Here is a 17,586-nt window from a genome sequence, read left to right as displayed (position 1 = left end):
AATATTATGGGATATTCAAAAGGCATTTTCGTTGACCATCAAACACTGCAATGTTGTTTGCATATTAGAACAGAGAACAAACAATTAAACCGAGATAATGTCTTCTTAATGTGACTATTTTGATTCATTAGAGTACAATAAATGACACCAATTCATCCGCTGGCAAATGGCGTGGCAATTAAAACGTGGTAATGCTCATTATGCTTCTGTTCCACTGACAGCTCAATCATGTACTGCCACTGAGGTGCCTCACAGATGCCTGGGGTCTGCTGACCAGCCAGGCCTTGTGGTGAACCCAACAACACCACCAAAATGCTTTCTGAGGTGAGCACAGCTCTGTCGTTTCAATCAAATATGTATCAGTACACCCCTGGCGTTCATCGCAGCGCTACAGACTTTAGAAATGACGGAAAAAAGCCATTGAGGGCTCGATTCTATGAGCATTTTTTTTTCCGCTTCGACTCAAATGCAATGGATGAATGTCTATCGTATTTGTCGGACATAAATATTGTTTAACCAACCATATTTTACTGAAAATCTTGCAATATCAGGAACAAATCCAAATGAATTTGGTAATGAAGGAGAGTTCTGTCCAGACGATCACAAAAATCACACCGACTGGGGTATCAGATCAATAACATGAAATTCATTTTTTTCTTCTTCTGTTGTTCCCTCACTCAAGCGATATTCCATCAGTAATGCGGTGGAAATGAGTTCATTTAGGAAACAGAATACGCACTTAAGACATTTCCCTCAAGTACAAACCTAATGACAATTTCGCACAGAACACTGCTGCCCTTTGACTGGGCCAACAGCCCATTAAGCTCAATTAGGGAGTGAAACAATGAGATTTTCATCATTTAAGTCCGCAAGCGCTGCTTCTGGAGAAAGAAAAAATGCAAAGAGAAAGATCTTGACCTTTGAAATCTCTGTGTTAGATGCGGCTAAGGGAAAATGGACACAATAACCCTGCTTCTACAAACAGTTGACTCAGTTCAGTTCTCTGCATAGTGCCAGACTCCTATTCAGTAAAGTTTGTGTTTGTGGACAATGCTCAGGGATCATATGAAAGCAGTGTTGCACATGCTTGTGGATCAGGAATATATGGCCAGTGCACCATCTTTGTTCACAAGCCATGACGACACGATGCTTTGAACTTGCTGTTAAATAACATGCGACAATAAATAAGAGATTATTGTGCCTCGCTGTAGCTCATTTGAAGCGCTCACAACCATATAATAACACAATAGTGTGGTGTTGATGGAGACTACTGAAATTTAATAAAAAGTGTCTGAGAATCAACAGGAAGCAAGACATGCCAAAACATGTCGCTAAACGGCAAACAGTACAGAGCATGTTAGAATATGAGCATTTCTTAAACTTGTACAAAATCTTAATGATTTCATCAACAAATGGAAATCTGGTTTATGGCTAGCATTATAAGAGTCAAGGATGAAAAAATGTTTATGCTTCGTGCACACCATAAATATAACTGGAAAATGAAAGCCATGTGTGAAACAACAGCTTGGTGGCTCCAGGGTTAATAGCATAATTCAATATTATGCACAAATCCAATACTCTGTGCTTAGTAAGTATCCCTTGACAATATACATTCTACTCAGCACCTGCTTGTGGGCATCAAATGCCGTTTATATCATTTGAGAAATTCTCCCTAGGTTGAAATGGGAAAAGTTAAAAAATAAAACTGAAAGGTATGTATGTCTATACAAAACATGTATGAAACTTTATAGCATAGGAAAACAAAAAAAGGTGATTAATTAAGCTTTTTTTGAATAAAAAACAAGAAACAGAAACAAAAGTAAGAAGAAACAACACTTTTACAGTATGTACAAGCCTCTATTCAGTCCTTCAGCAATGTAATTATTATTATTATTATTATGACACTTGCATACAGTAATTTTTCACAGACTCAATTGCAGCCCATTAGTTATTATTATAATTGAATTTAAAAACCATGGTGTTTGAAACATGACATTATACCTTCTACAAGGTCCAACACATTTCATTTCATTAAACTCTTACAGAACAACACAATAAAAATTCAATTCAATTAAAAAAATTAAAGCTGAAGGTACAATAGGCAAGATTTTTCGTGTTAAAACATTGTGAATCCCTTCCTATCACTGACATCAATTGACTCAAGCCTGTGTTTACAGTCCTTAAATTAAGGTTTGAGCGTGCTTGTTCCTGCAGTTCCTCTCTTGACCGTTAGAAGTCTGAAATGACCTATTGTAACTTTTGGTTTGGGAGCCACCTTGTGACTAGTAAAAGCGCAACATTAAAATGTCCCCACGTGTGTCACGACAAATGAAAAGGGGGAAAATGATCCACTGGTGACTGGATAGAAGCCACAGCCGATATTACCCAGCCCGTTATGTAGTAGCACTATGGAATCCCTCCATACGGATCATATAAGCAGGCACAAACATTATAACCAGCTTATAACAACATACATGAGGTTATGACGCAGATAATTAAATGCAGTGTGACATTAGTGACAAAGTCACATTCTTCATCACATTACCAGCTGTAGTTTAACCGTTAAGTTCAGTACTGGTTGAAAATGGTGGTTTTTCCCCACCACTGAAGCGGTGTACGTAATGCAGGAATAGTGTATGGGGCTCAGATACAGACTCCGGCAGCCCTGGATGTGGGAATGTGGGAAGACCTTCAGCGGGTGCTGTGCTCTATATGCCTTAGCAAGCCTGGAAAGGCAGAATAAAATATGCCAATAAGTGACACTCTGCTGACTACTGGCAAACGAGCAGGGCCGTGGAGAATGAGCGCTTTAAGCTGACGCAGAGGACTGTGTTATCAGCTAAAAGGTGCATTGAAAAAACAATAAAAACTGCACACGGCCGACCGTAGCCACAAGCATTCGCGCTGAACCCCACCCCACCCCAAAAAATAAAAAAAACAACATCCTAGTAATCTAATTGAGACTGCGGTGCAGGCAGGAAAATAGCAACGATGGAAATAAAGGCAGGAGGACAAATGACGTCCTCGATATAATACAAAGAAAACATAAACGATTATAAAATTACACTATAAAGAATAATTGCCTATCCTATACCCACTTGTGTAAAATATTTTTTACACCTGTGTACAAAAACAACTCTATAAAGATGAGGATTTATTCCATCTTATTACACTGCAGGAATTACAAAGCAGGGTTGTGGTTCTTTGTTGCAAGACATCATGAGATCAGGGTTAAGGTTATTAGGCGCAATGTTTTTAAACGTGCACTGGCACAATCAGGCTATGCCATTCGCTGATCAGTGTCAGTGACAGAAGCCCAGCATGCATCAGACCCAGAAACGGCTCTGACTGCAGAGGTGCAGGTGAAAAAGACTACCTTTAATATTACAGCAGTGCCTTTGTAATATTGCACAAGAGCAAGTGTAAATTATTTCTACATTTCTGATAAAGAAAGCATGCTGTCATGGGCTGTGGGTTTTGATAAAGAGGCAGAGCTGTGAGGGTGGAAACATTGCATATACTGTACGGACTGTATCTGGGCAAAGCATCTGCATTGCCTAGCTGAGTAAATAAGGGGGGATCCATTGGGGGGAGAAAAAAAAAACCAGTTTCCACTTTTGATCTGCACACACACGTACACCTATGCAAGCATGCACACATTACATGCGTGTGCAATTCTGTGTTATATCTATCCTGTTTTATATGCTGGCATATATACATACAAACCACAGACATACATGCATCAAATAAACAATCCCACAATATTGGGTTGAAAAATCAAGACCGGGATTTCCAACATTTATTTTATTTCTCAAACATCATAACACAGGATGTCTTATGACACAGTTTAGACCATGGTTTAACGAAATGAAGAGAGCAAGAGGAGTAAAGGAATGAGAGAGGGAGGGATGAGAGCCATATCAAACGGCTGCAGGAAGGAGAGAAGAACAAGAAAGAAAAGAAGAGCACTAGAGAAGAGATGGAGGAGAGGGAGAGGGACAGAGAGATTGAGAAAGATAGAGAGAGTAAGAAAGAAAGGGAGACGGAGAGGGGCAGAGAGATTGAGAAAGAAAGAGAGGAAGAGAGAGACTGAGAAAGAAAGAGAGGGAAAGAAAGAGAGATGGAGAGAGAGAGGGACAGAGATTGAGAAAGAAAGAGGGCAAGAAAGAGAGGGAGGAGAGAGAGCTGAGCAAGCACAAATGTAGCACTGCAGTGCACTGAACAGCACTGTGCTGGTGAGAGAGTGGAGGGGCAGGGACTGCAGTAGCTAAGCCTTTAAAGACTTTTCATCAATATTTAAACATCTGGCCTAGCATGCCTCATGCACCTCCACACTCCCTCCTGGGCTCCTCAGTTTCATGCAGAGCAGAGGCACAGGGGGCTTACCCAGAACCTGGACCCAACCCACGCTCCGGTACCAGCCCAACGCGCCCACTCCTCAACCCCCAAACCAACCATCCGAACAGGCACGTGCGGCGGGATACGCCCGGGTGCCTGAGCACTGGCTCCAAGTGCCCAGTGCGCTCCTTTGATTTAATTATAATAAAAATAATAATTAGAATTATTATTATGATTGTTACTACCATTAATTTTCTAAAATATATTCTGTATAATAAATAGGTGTCATATAACAGCTTTTTTAGGTTGGTGTGCCCTTTTCTCACTTTGAGTACTGGCCCCTCGAAAGGTCTCTGCAAAGCCCTGCATCCGAACGAATCCGTGGCACTAACAACCCACACAAAAATGTTCAGTACTGAGAAGTCCTTCGAAATAATAATGCATTTAAAAAAAATAATAAAACGAAAGTCTAGCAAAAATAAATGGAACATAACTGCTTCAAAAGTAGGGTTACAAAGGAATAAATCACGTTGTTTATCTACAAAAAAGGATCAATATTTACTCTTAAAATCTATACGACTGTGTAATATGGTTTTAAAAACGTACATGGACAACTGGTGGTGCTTCAAGCTGTCAGAACTAAGATTAACCTAATAAAACACTTTTTTTTTTTTTTTTTTTACTCTGAAAGACGACAAACCCTGGATACGCAGTTGAGTGTCTGCTAGCAACACAGAATATGCAGGGTGCTGTCAAGTCCATTTCCACTTCCAGACTGATAACTCAGCCGCAATCAGAAAGTAATTTAATCAGCGTCTTTGGAACGTAATGTAGTTCCACAACATCCTAACACCTCAAACTACCCTGAGGAAGAACCTACCAGGAAACCTTATTAAGGCAAGGAGACGGCACGACGTCACACAGCGGCAGTGTCCAGTTACAGACTCCTTGCGTTTGGCCATTAGCTCGGACCACACTCTCTGCGGGGTTCACGGTATGGATTTCCCTTCCATGACCTCAATGGACATTTGATGTCAGAGAACCTTCTGGAAGCCTCTTCATAAGAGAGATGTAACGTACATCTCTCCACGTCGGAAATGTGCGACCCACAGAAAAGGCTGTAGATCAGCTCAGGTTTTGATGAGGCCCAACATGTTTCTTAAATATACATTCAGTGCAGGGTGCTTCGCCAACATGCGGATGAGGTCCTGTGTGCTTTAAATAGCTGGAGATCTGCATTACAATGCTGGAGTCGGACAGTAGCAGGGAGAAATTAGCATACAGTAGCTACAAACAAAATGAGGCCATCACGGTTAGTCAGTTTACCAGTTTGTTAAGAAGTTGTGTCCTCTTCGTTTTAATCAAAACCCTTATTTGCTTCCACATGAACCTGAAAATATCTGAAGAATAGCTTGGACAGGTGCACACAGCTGAAATGAAAGTAAATGAAACCTTTCCATCTTTAAGCTGTGGTATTTAGGCAATGTTTGTAATGAACAACAGCAGAACTGGCTTGTCCTGACAATTTTATGTAATCAAATGAAACCAATTAAACAGAATTAGCCCATTAACTCCTTCTTATTGTTTTGGTACATTATCACAACTGCAGGAAGTTATTACATTTGTAAAATCTTGAAGAATCACGTTTATTTTCACGCGTTTGTTTGATATCTTCCTGTGCTATGGAAAACACTGAATTGAATTTGTGTGACCCACACGGCTTTTAGCATTAAATTGCAGGCATACGAAAGCTGGACTGACTAATTAATCGGGAGAGCCTGAGTCTCAATCATTCAAAGGCTAATTTCCATTGGAAGCAGGGCTGTCTGGGAGATACGCAAGGCCCTGTGTGAAGTCGGCAGTGGAAGGGCTTTATCATGATGCTCTACAAACATGTGACACACACACATCTTCTTTTTTTTCTTTTTTTAGGTGCAATACATTGTAAAAAATGCACTCACTCTGCTTGTGCAAGGTTGGGATCTCTACACTGCACATATTTCACAATGCTGCACCGTTAATTTGTCCAACACTGTTGTTGCAACGTAGCCTACCATACGATGCACAGTGGTAAGCATTACACAGTAATATAATACGATAGTAATAGTATTTAGATCAGGTCACAGCCATGTTTATTAGGATTTAGGATTTATAAAGCAGTCATACCCCGTATTGATGAAGCAATTAGAATTCAAAACTGCAGCAGTGACAAACATGCACAAGTGCCCAAAACTGACGTAAGGTCACATATACAAACTAACGAAGCAGCATTGTGAAATATGTGCGACTCTCCTTCACAGTTGTTTACATGCAAGAGATCCCAACCTTGCACAAGCAGACTTTGCTCTGAAGCAGCCTAAGTGAAATTAATTGAATCCAGCCCATTGTCTTTTTCTCCAACTCAGACACAACAGTAACACAATACACATAATATTTGCTTTCTTCAGACTGCTTCTGTAACATAGTTGGTGCAAACTAAAGGATTAACTTCCGTATATCCGTTTAAAATATTATAATTTCATACAATTTCTGTTGCCCGCAATAATACCCAAAAGATTAAAAGAGTAAAAAAAATTATAAAAAAATGTATCCATTATGTTTTGCCCTTTTTGGCTTGGCATAAATTTCCTTCAAACCTCTGACTTTGTTGGATAAGCGCACTGTTCACTGCATGGTGGACAAGGAGCAATTTTACATTGGCAGACTTTTCTTTTTTTTCTTTACCCCATCGCCCCCGAAATGAAAAAACTGCGTGGAAAGCGTGGAGTTTGGGCCTCTCCGCGGAGGGAGACCGCTCGTGGTTACAGCTGTCCCAACCGATGAGAGGCGAGGAGAGGGGAGCAGAACAGAACAGAGGAGAGGAGAACAGAGGAGAACAGAGGAGAGGAGAGGAGAGGAGAGGAGAGGAGAGGAGAGGAGAGGAGAGGAGAGGAGAGGAGAGGAGAGGAGAGGAGAGGAGAGGAGAGGAGAGGAGAGGAGAGGAGAGCAGAGCAGAGCAGAGGAGCGCATGGCATTATTATTCACCGCGTTCATTGAAAAACTGAGCCGGCATAATTACTATTCGCGCGTCAATATTCACACCGCTGCTGACTGACAGTACAGAGACCTGGCACTGACGCGCACACCCTAATTGGTGGCGTTCTGCATTCCTTCTGAAGTCAAAGAGCTGAGCCTTAACAATTAATGTGGCATTAAGTCTCTCATAAACAGGGCTGCCTTATGAAGTCGAGCATGCATCTCTTCCTCCCTCTCCCTCAGACATTCACTGCTAATCTTTTTCATCTCTGAGGTAAATAATGTCAAATCCTCATGATAATGAACATGCGCGCATCATATCCCCTCTCTGATACAGTACAACATTATAAACTGGGGCTACACAGCACTGCCGACAAAACAAAATGGCTCCAGCAAGCAATGCAGTATAGTTACGCTTTTACAGTCTGGACATCACTAGTTACATCTGTCAGGGTAACAGCTGTTACATGTCACAGCTATAAAAAATGAGATGAAATGCAATCTGAATAAAGCACAATAAAAGGGTGTATTTGGACACAATGAGGATAAAAGCATAACTGATTCCTTTAAAAGTATAATTGATACGTGATTGCTGTGTGAAAGCTTGAATTCTTTGAAAGAACCACATTGTATACAAGCATCCAGCACAAAATGGATCGCATCAGTCCAGCCTTATAATCCAGGTTTTAGTGACGTATGTGGAGTAGCACATGATTGGACGTTATGATGAAACCCATGGTATTCCAGGAGCCAATGCTAAATATACTGGTTGATTCAGACTGCCCAACACAAGACCACAGATCTCCAGGAACAGGAAAGGAAACCCACTAGTTTCAGCTGACAAGATGTTACATGGGATATTGAACTCACCTCATAGCAATTTCATGAAGCAGCATAAAAACATGGGAGCGCTGTAATAGATAGCTTATTGGCACACTTTATCACTGAATCACATATTGGAAAGCAGTAAAGAAAAAAGAAAAAAAAGTTTATGGCTGGCAATGCAATAAAATCTGCAAGGCAGATAACTTTTTTTCTCCTTCTTGTTCTTTCAGGCAAAAAAATGGGTAATTTAAGCCAAGAATAGGATGGCGCTTTCTCTTGCTCCTCGCATGCTCTGGGTTTTGTATCGGACTGATTTAGAGGGAAGAGGGTAATAAAATAGGCAGCACTGACACAGCAAGTAAATCCTGAAAGGCTCTAATAAGGGGGCTCCACAACACTCCCTCCGGCACGCTGCCGGGACTCTCCCATAGCACTCAAATTGGAAGAGGCTAAATAGAACTCAACAGATAAAGTGAAGCCGTATCATTAGCGAGGCTATACCAGTCTAGTCAAAATGACTCTTTACTCTGCAGGGCCTTGCACTTAATAGAGGCTTTTTCCTCTCGGGTCTTCCACCGCCAATTTATTTTCATTTTACCGGAGGCTTGCCGTCATTATATTGGGGAGGCATTCTTGGTAACTAAAATAGCAAGAAACGGACGTTAGCTGTCAGCCGTCGCACGAGAGGAAAGAGACGGCTCAGTCTCCCTCTCGCAGCGCGTTCCAGAGGCTACGGGGTGGGGGGGGGGGGGGGGATGACGGCTGCTGAAGATTCAATTCTGAATTAAAACACCCACAAAAACCGTTTATCTAATAACGGCTCAGTTAAGGCGGAAACAAACGAGTTTAAAAAACAAAAAAGCTACAAATGTAGAGAGAGGTCACTGTAAAAAAAACAAGGGCTGATTACGGTTGCTTAACCTTTCAGCGCGTCCGCCCCTGCTCGCCCAGGTCTCGGAGACATGCGGTGCGCGCTGGTTTTCCTTCGCGCTGAACTCTCAATTAATTCAATATGATGGAGCAGTTCACTGCATGCTGATCAGAACCTGACACCGTTCACGGGCTGCTGGACCCGCATTTGTTCTAACATACGAGTCAAGGTGTTTCCACGCACTGAATACAGAGACGTCAAATGAGGATCGCTAGCCTATTCAATTAACAGGCTTTCTGAACAACTTATTAACAGCTAATTAAACAGCTGGAGTAAACACCAGCATACACCATGCAGACCTAAGGACCACCGGCTGGGAAATATATTTTACAACATCTGGATGTAATTTTGAAGATTATCAAACATGAAGCCATTTCCAAGGCTGAAGACTCAACTGTAAGGTTATCAAAAACAGACTTCAGCTCCACCTGATTCAGCTCAGATTTTCCACCTGTATTTACCCCCCAACTAGAGCACACAGGCACAACCAACATCTCTACTAACATACATATACTGATTTAAAGGCTGCTTACCAGAAGTTGATCTCGCTATTATGATTTCACAAGTGCATTTAATCAGATTTGATGACATTAAGGGAGAATTCCTGGAAGTGCAAGCTGTAAGTAAAATAAGTGAGTGAAAATTAACCAGAGCCAAAGTGCTTATTTAGATGCTTTAAGTACACACCAAGTCAATGGTCTTGATGATGTATAAATGTCTGGCACTGCCTGTGAAACCAAACACTTTAAGTCTTTCAAATAGCCAATAAAAATGTCTTCCAGGCCCATTGGCGCTTCAGCAACCCAAAAATGTCAAACCAATACAGGCACAACCCCATCATCTTTCAAAACCAATAAGTGTGTGTGTGTGTTTGTAGAATATCAATATTCCTGAATACATACATACTGTATATGTACGGTACTGACACAAATTATGGAAACACTGCATTTATGAACAGTAAACAGATTTTGATGATTAATGCAATATTTTGCAACACGTTCTTTTTCTGACATAATGAATGTAGAATGTAATAAATGCACCATCAACAAAAAACTAAAAATGATTAAATAATTAGCATTTGTGTTAAACCAGTAATCAATTACACCTTCCTATATGTCTTAGGTCAAACCGACATAATTGAGCATCTTATTCTTCAACATGAATTTCCTTTCCAGTATTTTTCTAAATAAATAATGATAATATCATTATTATTGATAATATTCATGCAAAGAAACCCATTCTGCTTTTGTTCTGGCTTGGACAAGTTATTTCAAATTTCATGTTATTTCATGGGGAGACATTGGCTCAGGAGGTAAGAGCAGTCGTCTGGCAGTTGGACGGTTGCCGGTTCCGCCCTGGGTGTCTCGAAGTGTCCCTGAGCACCTAACACCTAAACCCTAAATGCTCCTGACGAGCTGGTTGGTGCCTTGCATGGCAGCCAATCACCGTTGGTGTGTGAGTGTGCGTGTGAATGGGTGAATGAGAAGCATCAATTGTACAACGCTTTGGATAAAGGCGCTTTATAAATGCCAACCATTTACCATTTTAAGCACAGTGTTTCCATAAACTTTGCCAGGAATCTATGTATATATGAATATTCCAGGAAATTCAAAGTCATCTTCTGCCTGAATTCCAGGAATGGCATTCATCTTGTCATGCTGAATAAGGGGCATGAGAAAAAAAAAAAAAAAAGTTAGCACGAGGCGATCGTTTTATTTTAAAAAAACCTGGTTCTCAGAACTCATTAATCCATTGGCCTCTGGTCAGCTTAGGCTCAATGCTGGCATAGCCTTTCCCAGTGCTGCCGCAAGGCAGATCAAACTAAAAGACGGATCCTCTTTTTTGTTCCAGCTGATCCGGCAGACTTACCCTCGTGTCATATCTCATGCCAAGAGAGCAAAGTGGAGCCTCGCGTTACCTATTCACGCTGCATTAACTCCCCAGAGTGACCCCCCCTCTCCCTCGAAAGTTTCTAAACTTTCAAAAGCGCCACTTCCTGAACTTAATATGCGTGTGTGTATCAACCGTACTGTACACAAAGCAACGAGAAAGGCCATTTCAGGACCAATGCTTTCTAATTAGGCCTACTTTTCTCCAGGCCCACAGTGTACGGAATGAGGCACACTCTCCTCGCTGTGTGGCAGAGGTAGTGGCCCACAGGGCCATAATTAAAAATAAATAAAAATATGACATGGAAGCTGGCAAAAAAAAATGACAAAATTCAAGAAGATGTATATTATTTATGGTATACTGCCACCCTCCTTTCTTTCCTAATTTAGCACAGGCCAACTACAAAGAACTGTAACCCCATTCAGGAGATGGGCTTCATTTGCAATGTGTCACTGCTATGTCCTCAAGTGTGAGTTTGCTATGATAACTGAAATGAAACTACTATATGATAAAAAAAAAACTACTATTAACAACCATTTCAAAGGGGTTTAATTATATGATTACATCAAAGATACAAGCCTCTAATGTATGTGGACTGCATACATAAAAAAAACAAAAAAACAAGCAAAACATTGTAGTATTTCCCAAAAGAGTAAATTCAAGCGCTCAAATTCATAAATAATGAAATGACTACTACAGACATTTGAACCTGCCTCTAAGCCCTCCCAACTCCCTCACCCCCGGTCACGATTTCAAGAACACGGGCAGACCGGAGTCTGGAAGTGTCACTTAATTTCCTGTCAAATCAGTGAAAAAAACCCCAGCCTGCGACCGTGCGGTTAGGCCCGGGCCGGGGAGGGGAGCCGCTCCGTGTTTCGGTGCTTTATGGCGACAGTCGCCTGAACGGCGGAAAACTGCGGAGCGGCACGTGCGGCCGTTTCAATTTCTCCATTATCGGATTAGCTCGACGCGCGGCGTCGTTACCGCTGAACTTTCATTCCCGCCATTGATTGCGCTATCGTTTTTATTTATTCCACAATTAATTCGAGTAGCCCGGGATTGATCAATCTTCAGATGAGATTGGCGGGGGCGCAGTCGATATATACTGTATTCTTACGGCGCGAGCCACCGATCGGCGTGTTTTATAGCCGCGCTCGAAGATTAGTCATCGGCCCTACTGCTGCCTCTCTTATTTCTTTAAGGAGCGAGCAATCTCGCCAAGTGGGATGTACTCGCCATATTGTAAATAAAATGAAATAAGAGGGAGCATTCCAATTTTCATCAACTGAATTACATTTTCATAGAGGCTTAAGTTATTTCTGGAGAGGATTTATAGCTGCTGCACCTCCACTTCTTAAATAATTAATCAATTAACAAAATGGTACAACAGATGGTGTGCACTGCAGACAGACAGAGACGGCAGTAAACAGGCTCTCTTTTAAACTCTGCAGTAAAACACCTTGTCTTTGTTTACTCTGGGACCAAAGGCCAGACGTTTGATTCAGTTTGAAAAATGATTCAGGATTACGCCCTCGTTTGAAAGCAGGGGTGAAATTCCCGAACGGTTGTATATTGCATTCTGGTTTCCTGTTCCGTACAGGTCACCGGAAAAAACTGGCTCAACGGGTGCCATTTTCTGAATACTTTCGCCATTCCAGCGCCTTTCCCTCAATACACCGCAGGAAAACAGCTGAGCAGAACCCAAGTGTGCAACCTTCAGCTGCAACTTCATTTTCACAAACGCACCACGGAGCCAACAGAAAGAGCAGAGGCTCGAGCAAGTACTGAAAAATTTACACCCCGGCTCCTCAACAATGACATTTTTAGTTAAATTGTATGAAAAAAATCTATTATTTCGTGCCATATTTCTCAAAACTAATAAATCTCGAGGCACATTTACTATGCACGCTGTGAATGAGAGATGTGACAGGAGCCCTTGGTGAGTGCGGTGTGGTTTCACACAACAGCAGCGTTCACACTGAGCCGCTTCCTGCAGAGAGCGCCCGCTCAATGCAGTGGAAGGATCGGAGTACTGCGGCGTGTTCCCACCTCAACCTGACAAGCCCGTCTACGTTTCGGCGTAAAAACCGCCATTCACAGAACACAGTCGCAGCAAGAGACAACAACGATGCTAAATTATTTCGCGCTTCAAAAACATGCCATTAAACCACGAAAACAAAACTTTTTAACTGTGCTGTAGGTCTTCAGGTGCAGCTCTAGTCTCTTTCCTATTCTTGGGGGGCGGGGTCTCCCCCTGGAGTGCAAGCTCTAGGGGTTAATTCTGAGATGCAGTCGCGGTGCCTTGGCTTCATACCCATGCCATAACTCCAGCCCACGAGCCGCAGCCCAGGAGGAAAAATGGCTGCTGTTGCGGAGCGGGCTGAAAGCCTTGTGGATTTATATTTCCTTCCCTCTATTATTAACTTGGTTGCCGTAAAAGGCTAACGTCAGTGCTTTGTCCAAAACCTTTAAAATAATTAGCAAGGCTGCATTCCCATCTTGGTCCCATCTGAGCTCTCGGTAATAAATTACATTTGTAAGCCATGTTTAAAATGAAAAACGAGAAGGAGTCAAACAAATTCACGGAATGAACGATGGAATAAGGGTAGAATTGCGGGTACGTATGAACAATGCAATACAATTAACAAACTGATTTAACAAATTTTTTTTTAATAAGACGGCGCTACATATTCTTACTGCTCATTCAGTGAAGTGTGCACAATGCAAACACTCCAGTATCTGCCCCTACACATTTCCTTTATTCCTATTATACTAAATGTGGAGATGCAGTTAACCAACAAATAGCCAAGCCATTACAAAATCATAAAGGTACACAAGACAAAAAAAAAAAAAAAAAAAAACTTGGTACACTGCTGACACCTGCTGTTTTAGACCAATAACAGCAGAAAAGTCAGAACATGGCAAGTTACATCTGGGAGTGATGTTAGGGTAGGTGATTTCATGGTCTGCTTCACCAGACTCCAAAAGGCTATGCACAGTGTTAAATCCATAAACAGGCGCAACATTATTTTTAAAAGACCCACAGCTTTGAGTAATAGTTTAGAAGATTATAACAGACAGTTTTCTATGTCTGACTAAAACGGTTTGGGTAACAGGAAAACCTATTTGGTGAAGCGTGAGGATTTGAGGTTGAATCTGTTAAATCTGCTAATCTGTACATAGCTCCTGGAACTGTAGACCTGAAGGGGGATAGTGTAGTAGAGATTAATAAGCAGAACTCATGTGTGCTGGCAGCAGGTTTGTCCTGTTAGACAAGTCGGGGGAATCTTAATTATGCCATAATATCTTTCTCTCGTCCTGGAACGCACACGGTGGAGCATGACGAGGAGCGCAGGCAATAATGTCCTTAAACAATTTGAGGAAGAAAAAAAAAAAGAATAACACACAGAAATAAATGTTTGATGGGGATTGGTAACGGACATACGATTTAAGGAAGCTCTTTGAAGGGAGCCTCGCTTGCGCAACACACATTCGGCGATCATTTACAAACACAGGGCATTGCATGCTTCTCCCAACGATGGAAATTTCATTGCTCTAATTTATTCATTATGTCCATTTGAACCTCTTAAGTGCATCTTGTGCTTTTAAGTCTAACCAATAAATTGCATCTGGAGTCACAGCAGCTCGTAACCGCTCGGCAATTGCGCTGAATTACCGTGAGCCGTAGAACAAACGGAAATAGGATTTGCAGGCTCTTGAGATTAATGCTTCGTGTTGAGTGTGCAATTTACATGAAAATATAAGCCTATATTTTTGAGAAACACTCATTAGAGACTCGCACTATTTGTAATGCATGCGGTTCCATTCCCGGGGATTTACATTCCGATCCAAATTTCTTAAGGGGAGGTTTTAATAACGAGTAGGGGGGGGGGGAAACAAAGTTTTATGCAGATTATTAGACGGGCGTACAACATTCGCTGGACACGAGGTGGGAATGTCACGGGTTTGTTTTTGGAAACGATCTGCAGCAGTTTCCTCTGCAACGGTTACAGTGGCGCCCAGACCTCTCCTCCGGGCATGGAGGGCCGAGAGTATGCAGGTTTTCACTCCAACCCATCACTACCCCCGCTCATTTCACTAATTAACACACCTTCAACCAGAGAGGAGGGAACTAATTAGTGAAATCAGCTGGTGTAGCGATTGGTTGGAATAAAAATCTGCATAACCTCCCTGGGACATGACTGGCCACCGCTGACCAAGAGGGAACACAATTCAACACGCAGTGTTTCCAGAACATGCACATAACACTGGAAAATCACAACAAAATGAATCGGCAGGGCAGTGGGCAAAACTCTGATTGTTTAAACGGCTGGTTGTGTTAGCGAGCCCCCTCCCAAATTGAAATAGAATGCACAGCAATGGGCCCGGCTCACAAATACATCCAGGTATTGCAAACGCAGGGGATACCAAAGCTAATATAAAGTTATTGTGAGGGAAAATTGTAAAAGCACAGAAAGCTGTATATCGCTTTACGCTAATAAGAATTCAAGTATGCACACAGAGTGCTCTGAATTGCACAGAATAGTGCCACTTTTCGAGCAGTTTTGTTACAATATTGAAAGAAATGTGCAATTAAGGGAATTGGATAATGGGCCATATATAAACAGCAGCGGGGGTAACCTGGCAGTGAACCGAATGCGGCACATAGACGGTTCGCCTATTAGGCAGCCCTGTCGTTTCCTGTAGTCGTTTCCTCTTTCTCAAACAAAAACTCTTTCAATTCCCTCAATCCCGCTTCATCACCGGGAAATATCATTTCAACACCCGTCAAGAATGACTAAGTGCACTTAGTCCCTTCTCATCAATCCTTTTGGAGGAAGAACAGAAGAGACGGAGAGGGAGAGGGCGAGGGGAAGAGAAAGAGAGAGAGAGAGAGAGTGGGGCGAGGATGAATAAACAGGAAGTACAAGCCGTTGTTGATGCTGGGGTGGGGTGGGGGGGGGGGTGTTCGAAATACCATCCTGCAACATGATAGCACCCCATCATCCCGGCTGCCTGTGCATTTCAGACTAACACCCAGCCCCCAGCAGCCTCGGGGTCGGATTACCGAGACGACTGTTAGCCCTGATCGATACAATACAATACAAGATGTGCTCGTATTCCCCACCGCCAAATTTGATCCGGTACCCTGAGTGACAGTCGCAACAAAACAACACTATTTGTTTTATTTCGTTTTTTTTCCCTCTTTATACTGCGAAAGCCTTAGGCGAACACACTTCCAAACTTAGGGAAGCCTGTCATTGCTTGCGGAGTCTTGCGGAGTGGGTTTGAAGAGAAACAAAACATGAAGTAGGCTGAAAGAAGACACAGTAAATTCAGTAAATAACAGAAATGTCTATGAATGCTAAATGGTAATGATAACAGAAGAGACTTGGCTAACTGAAGCGCTGTGGCCTCGATACAGTCAACATTTGTCCCCAACCTTTGACTTGGTCATAAACAGATGCATTTTTTTTTTTCTTTTTTTAATGCAAGAAAATAATTCAATAATAATAATCATTTTCATGAGTGCTAAACTCCCAGAAATGTGTTTATCAATAACACTTTTTAAAAGGGTCATATTTGATCAATATTGATAAAAATCAAGAGGCCCAGGCTTTTTCTATGCATCCCAATATTTGCCTTGATCTAATGGCAGTTTCAAAGACTAAAGGCAATTAAGTGTTATGGAACGAGAGCCCATGGTATATCATGGATTTTGGCATAGCTAGTGGGGTGGATAGGAACGAAGCGAAGTGGAGTGCCATCACACCCTCTGATTTTGTACAATGGTTACCACATTTATCTTTCAAAATTTCACAAAAGAAAAAACAAGACAAACTTTAAATTAATGCATTTTTAATGGAACTATGTTTTATGGCAGATATATTTTTCCGCTGAACCGTATTTCATTGGTTGATAAGCAACAGTATTGATAACGTTAGCTAGCAATAATGTATCCCCACTGCACTAGCTAAGAAACGGTACTAACGTTAGCTACTAGCAATAATGTATCCCCACGTTAGCTAACCACCTTGCTAGTTTAGGTTACACCTGATGATACTGACACACAAGTAATTTGTCTTTGTTGTAAACATTTATCTGTACACAGCCAGATGCAAACTGACCAATATAGACAATGGACTGGACCTATCCCTTGTATAATATACAGTATATTCATGCCAACAATGCAAGTTGATCAATAAGAACAAATCCAGCTAACATGCACACTACATACCCATACATACACATCCATTAAGTCTCAAACACACACGTGAACACACACATACACACAAACACGCACACACAGAACACGAACAGAGCACAATGTCACCTGCGTTACCTTTGAGTCTCTGCCTGCATGCATCCTTAATGCAGAGAGTTACCTTCTCATCAGAGGGCAAAAGCAGATCACACACCACTGTGTGACTAAGGAGGAAAACGGGGAACGGTGTGGATTGGATTTTTTTTTTTTGCTTTCCATATCCATCACAAAATCCCCACTGCAGATATCACTGTAAATGACTCAATTGACTTTTAAAGGTCAAACACCTATACTGTCACCGCAAAAGAGAATTAAGTGGCCT

The 17,586-nt window shown here is 41.8% G+C and overlaps 1 protein-coding gene across 3 annotated transcripts in view; it reads right to left on the bottom strand.

Moving 5' to 3' along the window:
* rbfox1 (RNA binding fox-1 homolog 1) overlaps nucleotides 1–17,586 on the bottom strand; it is a 417,007-nt gene that overhangs the window by 178,503 nt on the left and 220,918 nt on the right. The gene's annotated exons all lie outside the window — the stretch shown is intronic.

Source organism: Conger conger, chromosome 16 (genome assembly GCF_963514075.1).
Source record: "Conger conger chromosome 16, fConCon1.1, whole genome shotgun sequence".
Classification (NCBI taxonomy): Eukaryota; Metazoa; Chordata; class Actinopteri; order Anguilliformes; family Congridae; genus Conger; species Conger conger.
The sequence above is the reverse complement of the archived record's forward strand: the minus strand, read 5'-3'. Positions and strand labels throughout refer to the sequence as shown.